The following is an 8820-nucleotide window of genomic DNA, read 5'->3' on the forward strand; positions in this document are numbered from 1 at the left end:
GATCCCCCCATAGCAGGCACCCCTTGAGCCGAAAGTTCCCTCGTTTCTTTACAAACTCTTTAAAACGCCGCCGAGCAGGGCCACCTCTTGTACCCAACCAAGTACAGTTCTTATTGTAATGTCCTTATCTGAAGCCCGAGCCACCTCTTTGGATGTGACTGGGCCAGAGTCCAAGAGTCAATTAGCAGAACTGGTATCCCGGAGTGGGGTCTTCAATAGTCTCTGGTAGCGGGCATCTGCTCAGTGCGTCTGCGTGCCTAAATCCTTTCCTGGCGGTGTAGCAATTTGTAAGAATCGCTGCCAGGAAGATAGTCCATCGGGTCAGTCTTGGCGAAAGTGCCACGCAGGCGTTGGGCGATCGCCTGCCAGCAGACCTAGCAAGGTCTATGGTCCGTGATGATTTCAAAATCACGACCAAATACATACTCATGGAATTTCTTTACCCCTGAGACTATAGCCAAGGCTTCCTTATCAAGCTGGCTATAATTCCTTTCAGTTGATGACATGGTTCGGGAGTAGTATGCAATAGGGGCTTCTGTGCCATTTGGTAACCTGTGGCTGAGCACAGCCCCCACCCCATAGGGAGATGCATCGCAGCTTAACACTAGTGGTAGCGTGCCATTGTACTGGATAAGGAGGCTATCACTCGTTAGGAGATTTTTACCTTGAATGCCCTAGCTTCCGCCTTTCCCCAAGACCATGCAGCCGTCTTTGCTAGTAATTTATGCAGCGGCTCAGCTACCATTGCCTTATTCCTTAAGAACACTGCGTAGAAGTTGACCAGACCTAAGAATGCCTGTAACTCCGTTTTGTTCTTTGGAACCGGGGCCTTCCTGATGGCCCGTACCTTGCTCTCAGTGGGGTGAATCCCTTCCCTGTCTATCCGGTAGCCCAGGAATTCCACAGACTCAACCCCGATCTGGCATTTGTTTAGTTTAACCGTGAGACCGGCAGACCGGAAAATGCCCAAAACTTTTCGCAGCCTTACCCCTAATTCCTCTAGGTTTTCAGCGGATACCAGTACATCGTCAAAGTATGGTACCACCCCTGGTAGGCCCTGCAATAGCCGCTCCATCAGGTTCTGAAATAACCCTGGAGCACACTAACCCCAAACTGTAATCGGGTACACTTAAACGCCCCTCTGTGAGTTACAATTGTCTGCGCTTCGGCTGTGTTGCTGTCTACCGGCAGCTGTTGATAGGCTTGTGCCAGGTCTAGCTTGGCAAAAACTTGCCCTTGCCCCATTGAGTGCAGTAAGTGCTGTACCACCGGGACGGGGTAAGCACTCTTTTGCAACGCTTTGTTAAGCGTTGCCTTGTAGTCAGCGCAAATCCGGACCGATCCGTCCGGTTTGACTGGGGTGACTATAGGGGTCTCCCACTTAGCATGGTCAACTGGCACTAGAATTCCCTGGTTTACTAGTTTGTCCAGTTCCACCAGGCCAGTTTTCATGCACCTGATATACAGTACGTATTTCTATCGAAGTACCATTACCTCAACTATTCCATATACTAGAAGCATCTGATACCTTATTAATAATATTCTTTCTGCTATATTTATCCACTGCTTTCCTGAAGATCTTCCTGAATCTTTAGGCCTATTTTAAAGGATCTCTCAAACTGCACTTTTCAGACACAAATATATGACACAAAACTATACATCATTTTATCATGACATTAAATGATAATTGGATTATATATTTGGCAATATACTGACATTAATGCTTGATACATGGTTAATTACTTAATGGAGCTATATATAGTTAACATTTTTCTCCAATGTAATGTCCTAATTTGAAATGATCCTTTACATTATGCAAGTAGAACGAGCTCCCTACAAAGTGGCCTTTCTACCAGATCATAAGTACAATTTCTGACTTCAGCTGTTGTACTAAGTTTTGTCTGACATAAAACTCTATTTTTGTAGCGTAAAATTATTCTTAAGAAAAATATTTTTTATCCTGTAGATTTTAAAATTGGTGCTAGAAAGGCTGGGAAAAGACGTTCTCATGTTTTCATACCAGTGTTCTTTTCCACTCTTGTCTCTTTAACTGAAATTAAAATATGTAATGGAAAATCTTTTCTCTCAACAGCATTCCTTTAGAATATTTTCTAGAAATGCCTCCTTCACATTCCCATCCCTATCGCCACCTCCTCCAGTTAGTCCAGTTAAATTCTAAAAATAAACTTGGCCAGATGTAGATTGACTAAAAATAGACTAAAAATTTATTTAAATTGTCTTTTTAAAATTTATCACTGAAGCTTCATTTGTACTTGCAAATGAAAGAGGTAAATGGGTGTGGGTGATTTTACACTTTCAAGAAATACAGCTCATTCTTTCTGAACTGGTGTAAATCTACCGTGTTCTGAACCAAATATTTGGCAAAACAGAGGGAAATGAGCAAACATTTCCAATGGAATCATTCTCCAGTGACATTTTATAAGCTAGCATTTATTCAAGGCTTTTCAGCTTCAGTCCAAGATTATTTTTTCTTGACTATTATAGAAACTGCAAATGGCCCTTTATAGATAATTTCTGTTCCCTCCAAAGTGCAAACATGTGCAATCCAATTGATCTTTGAACTCTATGGGTAAAATTTCTGCCCCTTTATGAACATCATTCAAATGACACAGTTACGTGCACAGAGTGATTCAACACAGGAGCAGAACCTTTCAATACATGGTTGTGTAGTATGTACATTCAATTCTTTGTGTACCTACATCCTAATGTGGGGCCCAGCTTGTGTGGAAATTCATGCAAAGGATTGTCTGCATTCTGAAAAATACTTTTGGGGCCTGATGCCATGCCCTGTGTTTGGAGGTTTTATTTGTTCCATGTGCAGGTTTTGTATTTTATGTATATTATTGTTTTGTATATGGCAGAGACGCCTGGAATTGCTGCAGAATTTGATTAATAATAAACTTAAATTTATTAATTTAATAAACTTGATTAATTAGTAAACTTAAATTAACAAGTTTGAATAATAAATACATGTTTTTAGACAGAATATGGATTTTAAGAAAACATACAGACATGGTGGTAATTGGACCCTGTTGTGTGATTGCTTTCAGAATTATCTGATTTTCTTTTCTAGGCGTGTTGATGCGTGACCGGCAGACGGAAAATGCCCAAAACTTTTCGCAGCCTTACCCCTAATTCCTCTAGGTTTTCAGCGGATACCAGTACATCGTCAAAGTATGGTACCACCCCTGGTAGGCCCTGCAATAGCCGCTCCATCAGGTTCTGAAATAACCCTGGAGCCACACTAACCCCAAACTGTAATCGGGTACACTTAAAAGCCCCTCTGTGAGTCACAATTGTCTGCGCTTCGGCTGTGCTGCTGTCTACGGGCAGCTGTTGATAGGCTTGGGCCAGGTCTAGCTTGGCAAAAACTTGCCCTTGCCCCATTGAGTGCAGTAAGTGCTGTACCACCGGGACGGGGTAAGCACTCTTTTGCAACGCTTTGTTAAGCGTTGCCTTGTAGTCAGCGCAAATCCGGACCGATCCGTCCGGTTTGACTGGGGTGACTATAGGGGTCTCCCACTTAGCATGGTCAACTGGCACTAGAATTCCCTGGTTTACTAGTTTGTCCAGTTCGGTCAATCCTGGGCTTTAGGTGACGGGACCCTCTTAGCCTTTAGGCGGATAGGGGCAACTTGGGGGTCTAAGTTAAAGGATATAGGGGTCCCCTTGTACTTGCCCAGGCAGTCTTTGAAAACGTCCCAAACTCCTTCGTGAGTGCGTCTTTGAGGTCGACTTCGTTTCTGAAGATTCCGGTCACTCCCATGCCCAATGCTCGGAACCAGTCCAGTCCCAACAAGCTTGGCAGGGTCCCATCGGCGATGGTGATGGGCAGAGTTTTCTTGTAGTGTCCATACTCGGCGTGGACGGACGTTACCCCTCGAACAGGGATGCGATTCCCTGGTAGTCCTGTACTTTTAGTCTTTGTGGTTGCAGCTTGCGCTTTGCGATGGCGGGTAAGGCTCTCACGAGGTTGTCCCAGGACATGATCGTGATCGATGAGCCGGTGTCCACCTCAATCGGCACGGCACCCCTCAATCTTTGCTTTTGTGAAGATTTTCTTTTCTAAGCGTGTTGATCGTGACCCACTCTCACGACAGTTTGATTCAATTTCGCGCCTTTTTAAACTGACCACTCGCGGGCCGCTTCGCGTTCAGCGCTCTGATTGGCCGGTTTGAATTTTTGGCGGGAAGGTTGGGAAACTCGACAGACCTGTGCTAGGTGCCCTTCCTTTCGCATCGCCGACAGTTGCATCTTTAAATCTGCATTGTTGTCGTTGGTGTTGCCCTCCGCAACTCGCGCAGTCGCCCGGTCATCTTTCTCCGGCCTCCCGGTGTGGAAAACTCCTTCCTCTTCCTCACCGTCCGATTCGGCCTGGACCTCTTCATTGTGGACGGGGTTGATTTCGCACCAGCCGTTGGTGTGACCTGCTTTGTAGGGTTTCCGCCGCTTGGGTGGACATCTCGTGAGCCCTGGCTTCGTCCAGGCGTTTGCCAGCGTTAGGTTGCTTTTAGCCAGCAGCCGCCTCCATAAGCGGATGTCCCTGACCCAGCGGATGAGTTGCTCCAGCAATGCCTCGTCAAGTCTCGATACTCGCAATGTTTTGAGGCTTTTCTTCAGGGTGGCCATGTATGCACTGATGGACTCGCCTTCTTGCTGTCTGCGCTCCCAATTCAAACCGTTGCACATACTTGGATGGCATGGTGCAAAATGTTTCAGCAGAGTCTGCAGAGTTTGCCACGGTACCGACTGTACCGGCGTTGGCTCAGCCAGGGATTCTGCGGTGTCGAAAACTTCTGGACCGCAGTGGCTCAGGAAATAGGCTCGTTTCCTGTTGTCGGAAACTCCTTGAAGTTCGTTTGCTTCGAGGAAACACTCAAAGCGAGCCATGTATGACCCCCATTTCTCCTTAGCTGGGTCGAATGGCGCTGGCGGTGTGTAGCCGGACATCGCTGCTTTCCGCCCTTGTTTTGCTGGGTTCGCGTCTTCCTGGTGAGTTCAGCTCTTTTCCTGGCGCTCTTAGTCTCGAGATCCCATCCTCGTTGCCAGTGTTAGATTCGGGTAATAACGAGGCAGGAGACCAGGATAGTGACAACAGCTCTTTACTATATGGTGAACCCAGCAACTCGGGCTGGGAAAAACCTCTCTTTAAATACAGTTTAGCCGGAGGCTTCAACCAATCAGCAACGTGCTTTTTTCCCGCCAAAACATTTAAAGATACATTACAGGAGGAATTGTGGAACTATGATTTGGCCTTTGTGAAAGGACAGGGTTTTTGGGTTTATAACAGTTGCTTCAAATAGGATGCTTTGAGAACGACCTAGGATCTGATCAGAATCTCATTTAATTTATAGAATGCTGATCTTCCATCTGGTCAGGCTCCACACAGTAGTACTTCACCCATCACCCATGGTGTGGTAGGGGTATGTAATGGCAACAAGAAAACATTTGTGATAGATGCTAGTCTAGACTGTGCTCCAAACTCCACCTGTGTGACTCACTCGCCTCCATGTCCCTGAACTACCTAATACACAGCCCAAAAGGGGAAGTTTCAAGACTACTATTAACTTAGTCATACTTAAGGCATCCTGCAAAAGCTCTCCAGTTGGATTTTGGTTACTATGAATGTGGTAACTCTTATTTAAGGATGGTTTTCACTGAAGGCAGCTAAGAATATTTAAGCTGTTGATATTCAGTATATACTTTTATGATGCCAACATTTGTAGAGACCTGGGACTATTTTTTCCTGGTAATATTTCCTCCCCCCCTTATTTCCCAGAATCTAATTACTCCTTGAGCACTTTTTTGTTCCTGATAAAAATACAAAGATAGCCATACAACGTGTATACTCCTGCCCCAATGTAAGTTCTATCTGCACCTGGGAGAGATCAAAATGGAAAGCAGAGAAAGTTTTCCATTTCCCCTCATAAAACCCCTATATTTACTTTTAAGGAAATGGATTCTTTGAACAGCATTTGCCTCTTTATGTTCTGATTTATCAGTACAGATGTTAGAGCTCTTTGCAAAATAATACTTTCTCTGGATTTTGAAGTTATCAATATTTTTTTCATTTTGGTCATAATGATCCATCCAGAAATGGGATGGTTTCACCTAATGAGAAAGACTGTGCCTGTGATCAACTTATCCTCTAGAATTGTTTTTGTGATCTGCTGTCTAGCTCATGAATAGTCGGGTTCCTTGGAATGAATGGATCAGCAATAAAGTCTGAGTTTGATTTTCTCTTCTGTTTTGATATATCACCAAAGGCTTTCTTAAACATAGGCAAAAGTATATGTTTAGATAAATTTGAGAGAGGGCAGAAAGGTAAATCTAAGGGAAGAAATCTGGTTTGGAAGAAAATTCAGAGTAGAATAGTAGAGAGTAGATACCTGGCAAAGGCTCTGCGCATGCGCGAGGATGGCGGTTTACTAGAGGAGCTCGGATCGGCGTGGGGTGCTTTTCCTGAAATGGGGGACTCCTGATGACTTACCAGGCTGCTCCTGTCCCTCGGTGTGCTGCATCATCTACTTGGCAGCCGCAGGAGAGGTCTTTTGGCCCTCTCGGATGTGCGGCAGCCAAGAACGGGCCGAGGGAAGAGCGGCGGACCGGTTGGTGGTGGCCATTTTTGGGGCCGAGGAGGCGAGGAGGCCTGCTGCTGCCTGTGCTGATTGCAGGCCTCGATTTGACCCGGCTCCAGCCGATTCCAGCGGCGATGAGAATTCGGCCCGATTCCAGCTGGGGCATGGATTCCGGCCCGTTCGCCTGGTTATGGGCCCGCCAGCTCCATCGGCGCTTTGTTGCGCCTGGCGAGGCCTTGTGGGCGCGAGGCGCCCGTCAGCGGCGTCCAGTGTTCTGCGGCCCCATCGGTTCCATCGGCGGCGGGCGTGGTGAGGCCGTGGTCGGAGATGAGGCGGAGGCAAGGCTATGGTTTGGCTCCCTCTTCTGGCACTTTGGCACATTACATCGTGCTTTGTTCATCTGCCTTTTGCTGTATGGCCTGCCTTCCTCCCCCCCCCCCGGACTTTTGACCATCAAAGCTGGGTCGTCAGGTATTTATACCCACGGGTTCCTGGACTGGACTGGACTGGACTGGATTGGACTATGGACTATGAACAGACTGACGGCCATTTCTACCTTATTAAGACCTTCTGTAGAAACATTTTCCATAGGTTTACCATGGAGGCTGCCGGCCTGTTTACCTGGGCTTATCATCTTCATCTGGTTCCAGCTTTATTTGTCCTCTTTGACATCTGGACATCCGTTGGAGGATCCATCTTTTAACGTCTTACCATCTGGGATGTTACCATCTTAGCACCCTCACCGATTCGTACTTTTCTATGCGTTCGCTGCACATGAACTCTTGCGCCTGCAGTGCCCCGCCTGCAGGAATGGCCCGTCTCACTACCAAGGGCCGGCCTCAATGTGGTCTTGGGACCCACAGAGGTGGCATGCGAAGAGGAAGAGCCTTTGGGGTTTTAGATAGGGCATTTTAAGGGGTGGGAGGTTAGGGCGGGTGTTGGGGGTAGCCCGTCGGGAGGAAACCAGTCCCTGCAGCGCTCGTGGCGATTATTTAGTGGGTTCGGAGGTTATGGGGGAATGTGTTCCTTTTGTGAGGTGGTTCCATTTGCAGTAAGTGGGAGGGGCAGATATGGCGGAAGGGGATCGTATCGGTCTAGGGGTCACGCGTTCGATGTCTGCAAGCGATCGCGTGCCCGATCCTCTGACTTTTCCCGTTCCCGGATGGTCAAGACCCTCAGAGCCTGGGCCTTCGTCTTATGTTATGCAACGCACGGTCCGTGGCCAATAAGGCCCCCTAATACGATCTTATCCAGGGGGCGCCGCGGATCTTATAGGCGTTACGGAGACCTGGTTGGGCACTGAAGGCGTGCCCTGGTGAAATGTGCCCACGGGTTTCCGTGCATTCCATCAGCCGAGGCCCAGGGTAGGGGTGGGGGGTGGCGGTTGCTATTAAAGAGAGTCTAGAGCCGAGGAGACCACTGTACCTCAGATTGCGGTGTGAATCCCTCTTTGTGAGATGGGGTCATAGGTGTCAGATGGGCTTGCTGGTCACGTACCTGGCTCCTTGCTGCGTGACAGCTGCCCTGCCTGAGCTCCTGGAGGTGCTTGCGGGGTGGCAGTGGAGACCCCCAAACTTTTAGTCATGGGGGACTTTAACTTGCCATCTGCCGGCTCGTCATCGACAGTGGCTCGGGAGTTCATGGCTTCCATGACGGCCTTGGACCTGACTCAAGTAGTTGATGGCCCCACTCACATCGGGGGTGGCACTCTGGATCTTATTTTTATCTCTGGTCAGTGGTTGAAGGATCTGGATTTGAGAGATGTAGTCATAGAACCTTTGTCATGGTCAGATCACTCTCTCCTTCGCCTGGACTTTCTGACCGCCACTCAACACCGGTTCCGTCCCAGGCGCCTGATGGACCCGGAGAGGTTCCGGACGGAGCTTGGGCCACTTCCTGAGGGTCTGGCTCACGGCACGGCAGAGGAACTAGCCGCAGCCTGGCAACGGGCTGCGGCTGGGGCTTTAGACCGTGTCGTGCCTCTGCGACCTCTGACCCGGCGCAGATCCCAACCGGCTCCTTGGTTCTCCGAGGAGCTGAGGGGATGAAACGCGGAGAAGGCGCCTAGAGAGCTCCTGGAGGTCTAGCCGTTTAGAAGCTGATCGGACACTAGTTGGGTCCTATACTAGGACCTACCTAGTGGCACTGAGGAAGCGGCGTTGCTCGCCTCCTCCCTCATTGCGTCGGCAGATAACCGCCCAGCCGCCCTTTTGGGTGACCC

The sequence above is a fragment of the Ahaetulla prasina genome, chromosome 3 (assembly GCF_028640845.1).
Source record: "Ahaetulla prasina isolate Xishuangbanna chromosome 3, ASM2864084v1, whole genome shotgun sequence".
Classification (NCBI taxonomy): Eukaryota; Metazoa; Chordata; class Lepidosauria; order Squamata; family Colubridae; genus Ahaetulla; species Ahaetulla prasina.